Raw genomic sequence first — 17,064 nt, forward strand, 5'->3', positions numbered from 1 at the left:
ACTATTTATCCAAGCTTTCTCAACGAAGGATCGAGAGATGAACTTGAGTTAGCTCCCTTATGCTTAACTGACTTGAAATGCAATGAGAATAGGAATTTCCAGTCAAGGGAAATGTTCATGTCATAGTGATTATTCTTTAACACTTGCTTTATTCTTTGTAATCACGAGTGTAGGTTGTATTCATGATTCAAGTAATACCTTTAGCTTGAGAGAGTAGTTGGGTGCCTTAGATTACTTCCCCTAATTTATCCCCTTAATTTACCTTGATTGTTGCATGCTAATCGTGATTTGTGATGAATTTGAGTGGTATAACCCGAGCCCTAGATTCCTCTAAATATTGTTAATCTCCTCTTAGTTTTAGTTGAATTGAATTAGTAGAAGTTAATCAAAACCAACCAATTTCGACTTCATTTAGCTTATTTAAACGGTAGTACTCGGTGGTTGATTCAACGCCTCTCTTGGGTTCGACCCTTTCTTACCCTTCCTATTAGTTAGTGAGACCAAGATATATAGGATTTATTATCTTTGGTAGGCTCGACGATAGCCTATCACCTAACAGACCAATGCAAGGTTAACCTCCACAAATAGGACAGGAACCTCTGCTTAAGCAGGTGGAGGAGGTGATCCAAAGCGCAATGGGTCAGAATGGTGGATATTCTAGAAAAGGATATGATAGGATGTATCCATTCCTAAGAGGATTTAAAGTTCCTGGATTTTCCCTTCTCTTCTCTGTCGATGGTATTATGTTTGCTTAGGAACACTTAGTTAGATTTAATTGTCAATGCAGAGCGGCGCCAGAAAATGAATTCCTTAAGGATATAATGTTTTCCAATTCTCTTACTAGCACTGCTTTATCTTGGTTTACTCACTTACCACCTAACGCAATTCAAAAATGGCAGGATATGCAAACATTATACAATTCCTTCGCTATTTCACTACAGTCGAGGAGGGTTCAATATAGGTGATTTGGCTAAGATAATGTAGGAAAAGGGAGAACTAGTAGGGGATGACATTCATAGATTTAAGAATTCTAAGATTAGATGTTACTTAAACATACTCGAGAAAGAGTTTGTGTCTATTGTCTAAGAAGGTTTAAGCTTCCCCCTTCAAGAAGAAGTTTGAAGGACAATATTTACCTGATTTTGTTGCACTGTCTAGTGTTGTGATGGCTTATGAAAGGTGTCTAGAAGAAAATTCTAGATCTAAACATCATTATTATGCTAGTATAACTAAAGAATATGATCAGGAAGAAGACATGTATGAGGCAGCAATAGCTGAATTTATGCATGGTTCATTTAAGTGTCACCCCTTAACTAACAAGAAGCTCACTTATAAGAAAGACTTAAAATCTGATCAAAAGAGGGATTATACCTTTGATATTAGGAGGTGTGATGAAATCTTTGATTCGTTATTGAGTCACAAATACATTAAGTTAGTAGGGAGACGCAAAAGTAGAAGTCCTGAAGAGGTTAAAGGAAAGAACTACTGTAAATTGTTAACGCAGTAGAAGGACTAAAGAATCTAATAGAGGATTTAAACATGTCGTTATATGTTTAAAACCTTATCAACAAACTTGTAACACTCGACTAACCTAAACAATAGTAAAGGGGCAAGTCAAGGATCGATCCATGAGGAATGGAGGGTCAATTACTATAGTCTATGTGTTAAGCTACCTCGAAGGGAGTGTATGAGTGTGATCTTAAGTAAACTAATCAAACAAAGAAAATAATAGAGAAAAAATCAATAATAAAGATGCTAGGGATTAGGCTTCACATGCAATCACGATAGTAGTGCCAAATTGGGGGTGAATCGAAGCAATAGGCGTTACAAGGACTAATGACAATTGCATTCAATGAGTTCAAAAGGCTATCTAGACTAATTGTCAAGCTAAGTTTCAACTATGGATGACAAATTAGTAGAATCACAACTCAAACAAGTTGAAAAATTAAAAATCTCAAATCAAGTGGTCATGTCATGAAGATCATCAATGCAATCAAGTTTAGAACTCTAGGTTGATCAATCTTATAATGCTAACCAGATGCACCAATTCATCAATCAATTTAATTACAACAATCTATTGATCAAAATCCACAAATTAGCATCAAACTACCAACCAAACATGCTTCCCCAACACCCTAGCTAAGAAATCTACTCACTAATCATCATGAATTGAAGAAACAAAACAAAGCTAATCATGATCATCATCATATTGAATTAATCAAAGGGAAAATCAAGTGATTAAACAACTAATCAAGAAATTAAACCAATCAAACAATTGTCCAAGATCAAAACTACAATCAAACCAAAAGAGAAGAATTATAGGAAAGAAATCTCACTAATTATCATTGATTAATGGTAAATTCAAGCTTGATTTAAGTAATTTAAAGTACAAATCAAGTATTCAAGTGTCTCTCTCTCTCTAGTAAATTTGAAAATGGCAAAATGTACTAGCAAAAACGTTATGCCCCAAAAATAGAAAGAACTAAGGTATTTATAAGAGGCTATCCAAGGAAGCTCGACCAACCTGTGGTGCACACACAGGTGGGTTTGCACGCACGCACCATAGGGTGTGTGCCTCTCATAGCTCCCTGCTGCGCTCACGCACCACACAATCGACCTAGCATGCACGTACACTTGGCCTCTTGCTTTGGTTCTTGCGCTCATAAGCATGCTCCTCACTGACACTCTCATGTGATGCTCACGAGGAGGGAAACCTTCAAATCTTCATATTTGTGTGTTCATGACCAAGACATGTGATGAGATTGATGCACGAGAGTGCTAATGCCATGAGTAGGAGCTTTCTTCTTAGCTTGAACTTTAGGTAACCAAATGATATGAAGTTTTGTCCCGAGCATCCAAAAGTGTTGGATAATCTTCTAAAATAAATCCCTGAGGCTCGAACAAGACCTACAATAAAAGAATGTAAAGCGAGTAAAGTAGAAAAGATGAAAATACCCTTAAATCACAAGAAAGCACAAAATAAGGGAAACGACGAAACTAAAGCATAAATGAACGAGACTAAGGCAATATTTGAAGAGAAAATCTATAAAATAAAAGGAAAACGTTCTAAAATGCTACCATATGAGTGCCATATTTGACACTCATCAGAATCTACGACACAATCTTTGTCATTCTTGTGTAGATTTGTTACACTTTGATTTTACATAGACATCAAAGAGCTCATCATAGAAGAAGGACAGAGATTGACAATCTTACCACCTTTGTGATGAACAAGCTAGATTATTACGAGGTGAATGATGGGAAAAAAAAATTCTGATAACCCTTGGCCCATGGCTAGACGAGAAAAGTATGTAAGCATGAAAGGAAGAACAGAAGGAGTGTTAAAGGAAAGAGTGACAAAGAATGATAATCTGAAGGTTAAGGAGAAAAGGAAATCCATCAAAAAGGCAAAATCAGTCTGAAGGAGTCTAAGCAGCCAAATTCAAGCGATGGCAGTTCAGTTGGATGAAGATTCCCTGAAGAAGGAGACACAGTGTTTGAGCAATCAATGGATGATAAAAAGTCTACTAAGAGACCTAGTGATGATATCCATAATCATCCCATATTCAAGGAATTGATGGAGAACATCACGAAAAAAGATCAAGTTCTAGAATATCATAAGGAAGAAAGCTTAGGGGAGGATCTGATGGCCACAGATCAACCTGCATCTGAATTAATATACTATCATAAGGAATTGATGGAGAACATCTCGAAAAAAGATCAAGTTCTAAAATTTCATAAGAAAGGTCTTGATCTGGCAGTTTCAAAGTCAGATCTGAAATTTCTGTCAAAGTATCTAAAAGAGGATTGCGAGGCAGATTGCAATACTGCGACTTTACCAGTAGAGTTTAAAGTTCAAGTGGTGAAACCTGGCACCAGCTCATGGGCAGATGAAGTGGATCAGGTAGAAGGCAAAGGTAAGTATAAACTCTCTACTATATCTGCTGAATTGAATAAGGCAACATCTAATTCTCCTAGTAGAGAAACAGTGACACATGATCATGAACAGTTAGTCATTAAATATTTGTTAAGGAATTACAATGTTAGTAATTCACATAATTTAACTAACCTCTCTTTGTTACTATCAATTTCGAAGGGTATGAGCTAGGAAATGTATTGGTTGATACATGAGCCACTATAAATCTGATGGCTTTGTCTGTTTTTAATAAAATTGATAAAAGCAAGAAAGATTTGGCTAGATTAATATTGTTGGTTTCAATGATAAGTCTGAATGTACTAAAGCGTTAGCATGCATTAAAATCTAAGTAGGTACAACTAGGATTATTTCAGCATTCGTTATAGTAAAAGAGAAGCATCTTGTAATGCCATCCTAGGTAGAGAATGGTTGCATCAAACGTATCCTTTTTCCTCATCTTTGCATCAGAAAATAATATTATGGAATGGCGATGAATACGAGGTAGTTTGTGCTGATTTAGAGGCTTTTATGATTGATACTAACTAAGATTTTTCCAGGGTTCTTGTGAAGTCAACACCAAAAGAAGACGAGATTATACTAAAACTGCACTCCTAGTTGGTTCATAAACTAAAGGTAGTGTCAAGTGTAATCACTAAAATAGATAAGGCTGATGCAGATGAAGACAGACGCAACTCACCTACAGAGTCCGATTATGAATTTGAAGTACCTAAGATTAGATATGTCTAGTATCTTTTCTGTGTACAACTGTAATTTAAATAATTTTTATGGGTAAATACATAAAAAAAAATTGGTGATCAAGATGAGCCAAACCAAGTGCAAAATGAAGCAGCAGCGCCATGGCTAGTGATTGTACCAAAGAATAGTGTTGAGTATTTAAGGAAGGAGTTTGGTTCCTTAAAGTACCCTGGTGTGTGTCCAAATCACCACTTGGCTATTACCAAGCATTCTAGGTGGACCTAGAATTATAGAAAATGAAATAGGAGGGTCCTCAACAGAAGGGTTAATAAAAGGTGGGGAGAAAGGCCAGCAATTTTAAGGGATCCTGCAAGTCCTAACATCGCCAACGTGTTTATTGTAGGATCAGATGTTGATCTCCTCAAAAATCACATCTTCCCTAAGCTTGAGGAAGATGATGATAAAGCAAATTGTAATACCCCGTATTGTTATACATATATTAAATTAAAGTATTTTTATGGCGTATTTAAATTATTTGAAATGAATTATTTATGGTATTTTAATAATTTAAAAATGTTTATTTGAATTAAAAATCCATTTTTATTTATTTATTTATTTTGGAAATATTTTTATTCATTATTTAAAAACTTTGGGGCAGTTTAATTTATAAAAGGAAGTTCTAAAGTCAATAGAGAAAGCCAAATGTCAGTTTGAATGGGAATAAGGATCATTAAGAGTAATAGGGGAAATTAAGTTAGGAGGGTTTGAGAGTGAGTATAAATACCCATCTTATGAGTAAATTAAACTTTACCCAAGGTGGAGGATACCCAAAGGTAAACTCTCTCTCTCTTTTCTTATTTTTCTCTCTCCTTAATTTTTCCCCACCCTTTATTCACCTCACATGCATGGCACACACACCAACACCACCGTCACACAGTGGGCGGCTGCTACCACCACCACAGCCGACCGCCGCCAGCACGGAGCCGCGGGAGGTGGAGCACCGGCCACTCTCCTCTCCTTTTTGCGGTTTGCGGTTTTACCAAAAAAAAAAAAACTCCTCTTTGTTTTAAATCAATCTAGCTTTGATTAATTATTGTTTTTTGGTGTGTGTGATGATTTTATGATGTTTTAATAATGATTAATATGTACATAATTTTCAGATTTGGTTTTTGAATTAAATAACCCCAAATTGTAATACCCCGTATTGTTATACATATATTAAATTAAAGTATTTTTATGGCGTATTTAAATTATTTGAAATGAATTATTTATGGTATTTTAATAATTTAAAAATGTTTATTTGAATTAAAAATCCATTTTTATTTATTTATTTATTTTGGAAATATTTTTATTCATTATTTAAAAACTTTGGGGCAGTTTAATTTATAAAAGGAAGTTCTAAAGTCAATAGAGAAAGCCAAATGTCAGTTTGAATGGGAATAAGGATCATTAAGAGTAATAGGGGAAATTAAGTTAGGAGGGTTTGAGAGTGAGTATAAATACCCATCTTATGAGTAAATTAAACTTTACCCAAGGTGGAGGATACCCAAAGGTAAACTCTCTCTCTCTTTTCTTATTTTTCTCTCTCCTTAATTTTTCCCCACCCTTTATTCACCTCACATGCATGGCACACACACCAACACCACCGTCACACAGTGGGCGGCTGCTACCACCACCATTAATATGTACATAATTTTCAGATTTGGTTTTTGAATTAAATAACCCCAAATTGATAAACCTTAGGTTTCTAAATTGATGTTTATTGATGGAATTTAATTGTAGTTGATTAAAACTATTGAAATTAATGTTTTGAAACTAAATTACAGCAAGTTTAAGAATTTTTATAATGCTGTAGTTTTTATGTAGAGACTAGAGTAAAGTTTTCTTGAAGGTATTTTAATTACCCATTGGGAATAAAAGTAGATGGTTTTAATTAATTTTTCAGCATGTTTTAGAAGATTTAAAAGTGTTTTAAAGAGTGTATATATTTCTGGAAATTTAATATGAATAGGTATTAATGACTCTTTGTAATTTTGGGTTGTAGGAGACTTCCAAGTGAGTGATTTCGTGTAGTCGTGCTGATTTTGAGATCATATTCGAGGTACGTTCGCTTATTCGGTAGTTATTTTAGTGTGTAGAAGCATTCTAGGACTTGTTTAACTAATTCCAAGTTAGTATTATGGTAGGTATTGGTTGGAATTATTGGTTGGATTGTTATTGGTGATTGATTTGTGAAGTATGAATTATTTAAGGTGAATTTATTAATTGAAATTAATTATAATGGCATGTTGAATATAAACCACACTTTGATTATTGGCATGATTGAGAGCATGTTTAATTAAACTAAATGTTTAATTTGGTTTGAAGTATCAAAAAGGGATATTATTATGGTTCATATGATTTTTTTTATTAATGTTATAAGCATGAGAATTGAGCTATTAAGTGTGTTAGTACACAGGACTAAAAGGTATTGGAGTTCCTAAGTGCACTTAAGGTGTTCTAAACACCGATGGATAGGATTTGCGGTGCTTTATGCGTTTAAGGTGTTTTAACAACGAAGTAGTTTAAAAAGGGTTCAACATTAAATTAAATGTGATCACTAATTATTCAAGAATTAAATTGGAATGTTTGATTACTTGAATGATTTATGTTGATTTATTGTGTTGTGAATTAAAAGTCATCACAAAGTCTAAAATATGTAATCAACGCTAAGTGAAAGAGATTACGCACCAAAACTCTTGGAACGTATATACCTCGAGTATGAACATATGAGGGGATTTATGTGACATTATATTTGATCATAACTTCTACTAGAAGTAAAAGACATCGTATTTTCCTTTTATTATTATGCGCAGGACGTCAAGTCACTCATAAGTGACACTTTTGCTTACCCGGTTAGCTCCCGGTATAGTTTACCTCAATTTATTTGGGGTAGGGATTTGGTGAGAAACCCATTCGATGCGTAATCAAATTAAACATGCAATTTATTTATTCATTATTTGTATTGTATGTTGTATGCTTGTAAGCATGTGCAACGAGGTAAGTTGTGTGATGCGAGGATGAAAGCATGTTAGTGGGTACTATTTACGCTTATGTACTTATCATTGCTTATTGTGTGTTTGCATGTTTATCTTGGCCCTACGACGATCCATTTCTAATGGCGAGTAGTGGGGACAAAGTAAAGAGAAATTCTTTAGGTGATGGAGCATATTCATGATGGGCATGAGTGAAGAGCGAATCTTGTCTAGTTTCCTTAATAATATGATGTCTTTAATTTGCTATAATTATAATATATTTTCTTGTGAGACTAACGCAATGATTTTAATATTCGTTTGGGTTTTAAAGAAGGCCTACAATGGTTCCAAGTTGTAGGTTGACTACGTTTGACTTTGGTTTAACTTTACTTTCGTTTGGTTGACTTTTAAGTGTTGGTTTTATTTTTGAATGGTTTGTAAAACAAGTCTTCCACTGTGTGTCTTTGATAATTGCCTTAGCCGTGTTGACGGTGGCGGTAATGTCTTAGAATTTCCTATTTTGTATTTTAAAAAGGGAAAAACAAGTATTTTAAAGGAAAGGAATTTCTAGTGTACGGTGTTACACAAATGGTGCGTTGGTGTGTAAAGCTTGGGCAAGAGAGATAAGGGTCGTCCATCCTCCTACATGTAATAGATTGCTTATGAAAAGATTTCTCACCCGTTATGGCAAACACTAGAACGTCAAGGTGACTCGAGGGCCAAAAGGAGAGGCCCGTATTCTCAGATAGTGGTGTGCGTGTGAGCGCTGGGATGTCACAACCGCTCGGCACAACATAGTTTTTGGAGTCTTATGAGTCTTGTGGAAGATTGAGATTTCGAGGCCTATCTAAAAATTCCAGTTTGAAAAAGGCATTGGCGATGATTTAGGATGATCTTGGATACTAGACGCAACCTAATAAGCATATCGCTGTATATATTTAGCCTTAACTCTTAAAAGAGCATACACAATTCAAAACTACTAAGTTTTGAAATGCTCTTCTTTTGTAAAGTTCTAATTTATATCTAAAGTAATGTTTAATGCCTTGTGTTTTACTTGCAAAATTAATCATGCCCAATGCTTCTCATTATTACGCAAAAAGGTCATAATTTGGTTGGTTTCAAACGCCATCAACCACCAAAATTAGGGGGGCATTTGTTACACCCAAATAATCAGATTTTTGGCTTTCTCATTGACTTTTCTTGACTTTAATCAAGCGAATTGGGTTTTAGAGTCAGTGGAACGGACTAAACTGGTAAAGATATAATGAGAACTGGGCTAGTATTATCCAAAGGCCTAATATTAGAAATCAGTTTGGGGGTAAAGTGGATAATTTAATTTTGAAGAGAGTTGGTGCCAAGAAGCATAAGCGCACAATAGCAATGGGAGTTAGCCATAACCGTTCCAATATTCCTATAAATAGAAGCGTGAAGATCGAAGGAAGGACATTAGCAAATCAATCAACAACAAGCATTTCATTTCTTTTAAACTTTCTTCTTAGCTTTCGTAATTTTCCTTGGCTTAGTAGCCAAGTGATAGTTTAGTTTTCTCTTAGTATGTGTTGAAGATCATTCGTCTTTTCCAATTGTATGATCATGGAGGTGAACCTCTCCTTCAACTTATACAATTGTAGACCTGCCTCTATCCTTTAATTAATGGAATGCATTTGTATCTTTGTCATTTTTTCAGCTACTTGTTTCTTTAAGCAATCTAACTTGTTTTACTTTCTTTGTGTAAACTTACTTATTGTTTGTGTTGTTACGTTAGCAATGTTATCAATCTTTGAAATAGGTAACTCGTGGGGCAACTCTCTAATACAGTAGAACAAAATAGAGTATTAAACTTGTTGGCAAAGAACAATATTTGCCACAACATTATGTCTTACATCTCTAAATTCATAATAGGAAGCTTAATTTTACAATTTCCTAAAAAAAAACACAATTTTACAAGAAATTTTATATACATAAATTAATTATTTTTAGGAAAAATGGAAATTAAAAATCCAACCTTTGCACTTTGTTCTCTAAAAAATCCAACCTTAAGTTTATTCCACAAAAATCCAATCTTTATACCCCATCTTCACCAGCAGATCCATTACCTGTTGATGACCGATTTTTGTAAGTTATATGACACGTGTCAGCTATAAATAGGTCAATTATTTTTTTAATTATTAAAAAAAATTATTAAAAGAAAAATTAAAAAAAAAAACTCAAAAACCCAGCCCCACCGTCCTTTCCTGACCACCCCATCCCCACCGGCCACCGGAACCCAACAACCCCATTCCCCTCTCCACCGGAAAACCCACACCACTCTGGCCTCCCGCCAGCCAGCTGCCCCTACACTATAGCAACACACGCTACCCAAAATCTCCTCCAACAACCAAATACTTCACTGCCTCACCTCAACTGCAAGCCACCTGCCTTACCACTAGTCATTGCCCAACAATCCACACCAGCCCACACACATCTCTCTTCCCTACAAAACCCATACCAATTAAAACCATTGACCAATCAACAAATCCAGTAAGCACCACCACCCAATCTCTGTTTCCACCCTCTATTTCAGCAGCACCGCAAACCGTAACCACTGACTCCAAACCACCATTTACCTCACACAACAATTCACCAATCCAAAGGAAACCTCCACAACAATTCACAACCTCGCTGCGGTTTTGGACTCGTCACTGGAGATGTCGCCGGAGGAAGGGGAGGACATAGAGAAGACGCCGAGCCTAGGTAGGAATGGGGTTGGTGGTTTCTGCTAAGTGGGGCTTGTGGTTTCGAGCCTAAGTATGAGTAAAAGAAGGGTTTCGATTTCGGGTTTAGGTAGGGTGGGGTAAGTGGTGGCAAAAGTAGTGTCGGCGGAGGTGGTAGTGGAGGTGGTGCGTGCTGCTGCTGTGTTGATTTAGTTTTTAAGGAGAGAGGAGAAAGAAAGAGGAGGAGTGAGAAGGGAAAGTGAGAGAATTAAAAAAAAAATAAAAAATTCTTTTTAACCTGTTTAACGGGGTAAAGGTCAAATGGATCTATTGGTGATGATGGGATATAAAGGTTGGATTTTTGCGAAATAAACTTAAGGTTGATTTTTTTAGAGAAGATAGTGCAAAGGTTAGATTTTTAATTTCCATTTTTCCTTATTTTTAATAGAATGATGCTTTATTAATTTTTATACATAATATAAGTTTGTAGATTTTTTTTTTTTTTTTTTTTTTTTTTTTTTTTTTTTTTGTATTAAAAACAAAAAGTGTTAAATGGTTTTTTTTTTGGAAAAATTGTAAAAAATAATACAAATTTTGAGCGATCCGCTAAAAAACAAGTCAATCTTTTGATTATTTGTTGTAATACAAAATTAGGGTGTATCCGTTTTAAACAGGTTATAACCAGTTGGTGACTTGATTAGTAGATATATGGAAAACATGTTGTTATTCTATTGTGTATAGGGTAGCTCCTTTAGAGCTTCCCTATGCTCCCAACGCTGCCTAGGCCAAAGGGTGCGCTCTCATCCCAGCCCAAATCTCCGAGCTTATGCTCAGGGCAGTGGCCCGTTCAGAGGCTATGGGAAGAAGCGAGATAAGTCGGCCACAAGCTGACTTAGGGCAGAGGCTTGGGTCAGAAGCAAGATAAGTCGGCCGTAGGCTAACCCGGGCTCGGACTCAGGGCAGAAGCTCAGGTTAGAGGCTCTGGGCAAAAGCACGATAAGTCGGCCACAGGCTGACTGCCTAAGCTAGGATTATGATTCACTATAAATATTCGTAAACTCACCATAAGAAAAGGTTGTTGGATAATCTCTCTCTCTCTAAAAAGCTTATTAAGCTTATTATTCCCTCAAAAGGCAAACACTTACTTAACCATTGGAGGGGGGGTCCTTGAAACCACCCCCGAGGGCAGTTTCCGTTCTCTCTCTTGCAGGTCTGCCAGCAGGTGCTGGCCAACAACTTGAGACCCTAGCAAGGCAGCCCAAGACCTACCCGTGCTGTCAGTGGTTCGTCGACTCTCATTGGAATTACACCTGAAATAATTGGCGCCAGAAGGAAGGGCGAACCAAACTGACCTTTAAGCTGTAGCCAGTTGAGCATTAAGAGCCAGTAAGTGAGAGAACTAAGGAGAAGCTTAACCCGCCGCCAACCAAGGTGGTGGCCAGAAAATAGATCAAAAGTTCATTCTAGTTTTCATCTAGATCTAGCTCAAAAATACCAACCATAACCAAAAAGAGTGGATCAACCCATTTACAAAGCCATAAATTACAAATAAGATGGTGACCGAAACAAAATCACATATACGGAGTATCAATCTACGTTTACTTTGATCTGATGAGATCATCTTCTAATAGGAGGCAAGGAGCGAAAGAGCTCACGACTTTCCCACCTGCTCCGAACTTTCGCAAACACTACGACCGTCGCTCCATTTTCGTCTTTCCAACTTTGAGCAACACCACATTCAACCATTGGATTTAACTACATAAAATCAGGCAAAGTTCTCCATTCTCATATACTATGTTATAATATTCTTGATACAGGAGCTTAGTTAGGCACAATATCTGCTGCGTATTACGTGAAATTCTGGAGAATGTCATAAGCCATGATAATGTCGTACCAAATCAAATTGGATCTGCGTCATAGAAGAAATGTATGATTAAGAATTATATTGGATGTGGGTCATGCTTTGAAGCTGCCTTGAAGCCGCATCATATGATGGTTAATGTTGGTTTTCATTCCAGTAATATAATTTGCATCCTCATAATTTGCATATTTTGGGTGCCAAATGCAAGCCTCGTTATTATAACAAAAGAATGCGTTGACTCTTTCTTTCTTTGATTGGATTTGAGAAGGCAATTAATAGTAAAGGCATGATTATTAGTGGGTTAGTTCAGAAAACTATTTATGTGGATAATGGCCTAGTAAAAGTGCTCACGGAATTTGGCAAGTTGAGTACGCACAGTAGATGTTTGATAAAATTCCCCAGAGACATATTCAGAGTTGGGTGTTAAATATTAGCACTACACATGACCTTTCTGGACAATGTCAGTGATTAATAAGCCCATGACTGAATATCAAAACATATTGCCGTTGCCGGACCTGATACAAAGCGGACTGCTACATTGTACATTTGCTTGATATCTTGACTTTCGGATTTGCGGACACGCCCTGCCACCCATCTTCAGTAAAAAGTCCACAGCATATACGAAAGCTTTTATATATCCAGTCCATTGTCTATGGCTTTTGTTAATTGTAAAAACAAATGCTAAGCGAAGAGATGCTGTTTATATGCTAGCGGTGAGACCAATTACTAAGTGAAGAGATTATGCTTTGCATTCGCTCTGTCATCGAGTAGCCTGAGAACAACGTTATTACTGCAGTTTGTCTTCTTGAGGCATTAAAAATAAAGCCCACTCATTAAGCTACCAGTGAAATTAATAGTCCTCGGGGTATGAAGTCTATAAGCAACCAATTTGAAGACCTGATCGTACCACAATATAGAGTTGGTATGGTCAGCGCGACAGGGCCGGCCATGTTATGCTCGGAATTAGGAGTATGAAAGAAAAATAAATTACTGTAGCCCACTTTTTAGAATTTATTCTACACCTACTTCAGAATGTGAGTATGAAATTCGAATTTATTGGATGATACATATAGCGAGAGACTACAAACTACGGTGTGATCGCATGAAAAGGGCTTATAAGTTCGGGAGGATGATCAGCAGGAAAAAAAAAATCATTAAAAAAACAAAAAATGAGCGAGCATAAGTATACTATCCTGTTCAGTTCAGCAAATGGCATGACAATCGAGGAGCGCATATATAAAGATTTAAAAACCAATGGGAGTTTACTCAAAGGAAATTATCCTCAGGCAGTAGACTAGTGCATATGAAAGAATTTCAGATACAAGCAGCTATATGAGCAGTACTAGGGGTAGTACCAACAGAACATAACTTTTGGTAAAGTTCTCTAGTGCCTATGGACAGTCAAATATTCAGCAAAGTATTCTTATCTTCATAAAGATCCAAATTAAAAGAGTACGAGTAGTTGGAAGTCTTCAATCCGGGATATGCAAGCCACCATATGGTTGATTGTTGATAATAAGGCACTCAACAATATCGAGGAAGAAAAATTCAACTTAGCTAGAGCTATTGGCCTTCTTCTTCAGGTCACACTCTCACTCATTATGAATATTCCAAAGAATTTTGGGAGGAGTGGACAGGATTACTACATATTATATGGTCATCACCAAAGATCACATTTAGGCCCTGTTCTTTAGAGCTAACCTGCTCTGGTTTACTCAAATTTGTTCTGCTCTGTTCTCCTAAAATCTGCTGTGCTATGCTCTGCTGTGGATTAAAGATGATAATTAATAATTTCTTTAAAATAAATAATAATAATAATAATAATAATAAAAATAATAATAATTAAAAATTAATATTTAATAATAATAATAATAATAATAATTAATATAAATAATAATAATAATAATAAATAATAATTCACAATAAAAAGTATTAATATTTATAATAATATTAATTAATAATAATTTATAACAATTTCTAAATATATATTGATCATAATAATAACACATAATATTTTTTCCCAAGGAAATAATAATACTTCATATTTAATGATAATACTAAAAATATTATTTTATGCGGATGCATACGCTTGGCATACCAATTATTCAACATGATGCGAATATAGGAGTAGCAGATTCAACTATGTTTGCACAATGGTACAAAGATAGTATGGCCAAAGTATGACATTGTATAGCACGCTGTATTTGGAGGGCTAATCGATCGGAAAGCAACAATGAAGGTGATGACAATGAAAATCAAAGCGACAATGAAGATGATGAAAATGAAGATCATATGGAAGTAGATGATTAATTCACCACGATGTTAAACTATTATTTAATTATGTTCCTATTTTGATATGTGGTAGTAATAATTTGAAGATGTTAAACTATTGTCTTTTATCTTTCTACTATTAACATAAGTTAATAATTGTATAGGATAGCTCGCTCTCGCTGAGCTGCACCGTGCTCCCAGCACCACTTTGGAGGTGGGCACTGAAGCTGGTCTAGTCCAAGGCCAGGGAAAACCTCCCAGGGGCTAACCCCAGCGGACTCCATCTCGGAATCAAGGACAATCTCCCTGGGCCTCAGCATTAGCGCTGGCCTCAGCAGGTCTCAACCTGCAGCACCAAGAATAGAACACCTATAAATAGTAATCCAAATATAACGAGAAAGAGGTTAGACACATACATTTCATCACTTATCCATTATTATCCACTCAATACCGTACTAACTTAACCATTAGAGGGGGGTTCCTCGAAACCAACCCCGAGGGCATAACCACCGTTTTTGTGCAAGTGACTCCGGACCAACGTCCAGGCTAGACACCCAGTAAGGCTCCAAAGCTACACCCAGGACAATTGGCGCTAGAAGGAGGGATAGTTCTAACACCTTAGCTCAACTAGCGAAGCATGTTCGAAGTCGGGAAAGCCGCCATGACAGGGGAGAAGTCAAATACGGCGACTAAAACACCAATGGCTAGCAATACCCTAACACCACAAAATAAACTCGATCTCGCAAAAACTACCGCAAAATCAACTCCGATGAATACCCATAACCCAAATCAAGCTGGAACCTTTTCCGGCATTACCAAAAACATAAACGGGGCCCATAAACCAATCAGACCAGTTCAAACAGTTCAATTTGGAATTCCATTCACGAACCTGAACAACAAGGTGATTACTCAAACACCGACAGGAAAGTTCCGAACAGTGCAAATACCATAGGTATTACCGAACCTGTCTCAGTGCAGCAAGGATAAGCTGACTGCCATGACAGCTGTGCTGAACTCATTTGGAAAAGGATCAAGTTCCACTCGTCCACAAACATCTGCTTGGCAGACCCCAATCAGATCACCCATGCAAAGTCTGACTCCAGAGTAGAAGGAATGAGCAGCCCTGAGGAAGAAGGTGAAGTAGTTGGAGGCTAGAAACTTGAACAAAGAGTGGAGTTCGGAGGAGTCAGGCGAAGTTCCAGTTGGGAACCTGCGCAACAGATCCCTTACCCACAGCCAGTATCTAAGCTTAGCGTGCTCCAAGAAGGCAAAGATCATGGTGATCCCTGAGGACCCGCTCTTCTATAAGGAGATTCTAGAGGAACCATTGGAAAAAAATCAAGATGCCATCTTGTAAATACAATGGAACAACAACCCCTAAGAACCATTTGTCTGCCTTTGAGAGTCACATGGTCTTATACACCAGAACCGCATCAGTTTGGTGTAAAGCATTTCCTCCAACCCTGGAGGGATTGGCTGTAGAATGGTACTGTTCATTGGAGAAAGGGTTAGTCTACTCGTACAATGTCTTGAAGAGGCTATTTATGGATATTTCGTCACATTGGTAGATCGCACCAAAATGACAACAGAGCTGATGTCGCTAGAGTAGGGAAAGACTAAATAGCTCAAAGACTTCATCTTTCAGTTCAACAAAGAGGCAACGTCAATTCTCAACATGAGCTAAGAAGTGGCGTTGTTAACAATATAGAGTGGTCTGCTCCCAGGGTTAGCGTTTAGAGAATACATGGTTAGGAAGAACCTGAGGACCCTGGAAGAAGCCCTAGGTAAGGCCCATGAATTCATTACAAGGGATGAGACAAACATAGCTATGCTGGCCAGGAAGTCTGCCTCCGCCAAACTAGGTTGAAGGGAAGAGCCCAATCGAGTAGAGTAGACCGGCAGAAAAGAAACAATGAAAGGTTTTCAGGCCAGTGGAGGTAGGGCAGAGGAAGACTATAGGGCAGATATTAACAATATACCCCGCTGACCGACAGCCGATCTCACATCTTCAATGTGAATAAGTATGATGACAAGTGGCACAGACCACCAAGAATGACTACTAGTAACTTAGACCCAAAGAAGTGGTGCGACTTTCACAGAAACAAAGGTCATATACGACTGAGGAATGCATTCACTACAAGACAATATATAAGACCTCATAAGAAGAGGGTATCTGAATCAATTTAAACAATACTCTGGGCAAGATAGAAACCAGGGTAATGATAGACCCAGAAATGATCGATGGAGGGATAGTAGAGGTGACAAGAACAAACAAGATGAGAAAGACAAAGAAAGAAGAGAGCTAGGAGATGTGCTGGTGATTAGTGGAGGGCCCGTGCATGGAGGAACAGTCAGCAGGGCTAAGGTTGACCTTAGAGATATGGTCCATCAAGTGAACTATAATGAGCGTAGAATGTGGCTGCAACCACGTCCTCAGCCAAAGGTAGTGTTTGATGAGCAGGATCAACATGGAGTCATATACCCACATGACAATTCCCTGGTAGTGTCAATAACAATTGCGAATTGGAAGGTCAGGAGAGTTCTAGTAGATAAAGGAAGCTGAGCCAACATCATGCTCATAGACGCTTTCCACAAAATGCATCTGGACAACAG

The sequence above is a fragment of the Chenopodium quinoa genome, unplaced genomic scaffold (assembly GCF_001683475.1).
Source record: "Chenopodium quinoa cultivar QQ74 unplaced genomic scaffold, ASM168347v1, whole genome shotgun sequence".
In the NCBI taxonomy this organism is placed as follows: Eukaryota; Viridiplantae; Streptophyta; class Magnoliopsida; order Caryophyllales; family Amaranthaceae; genus Chenopodium; species Chenopodium quinoa.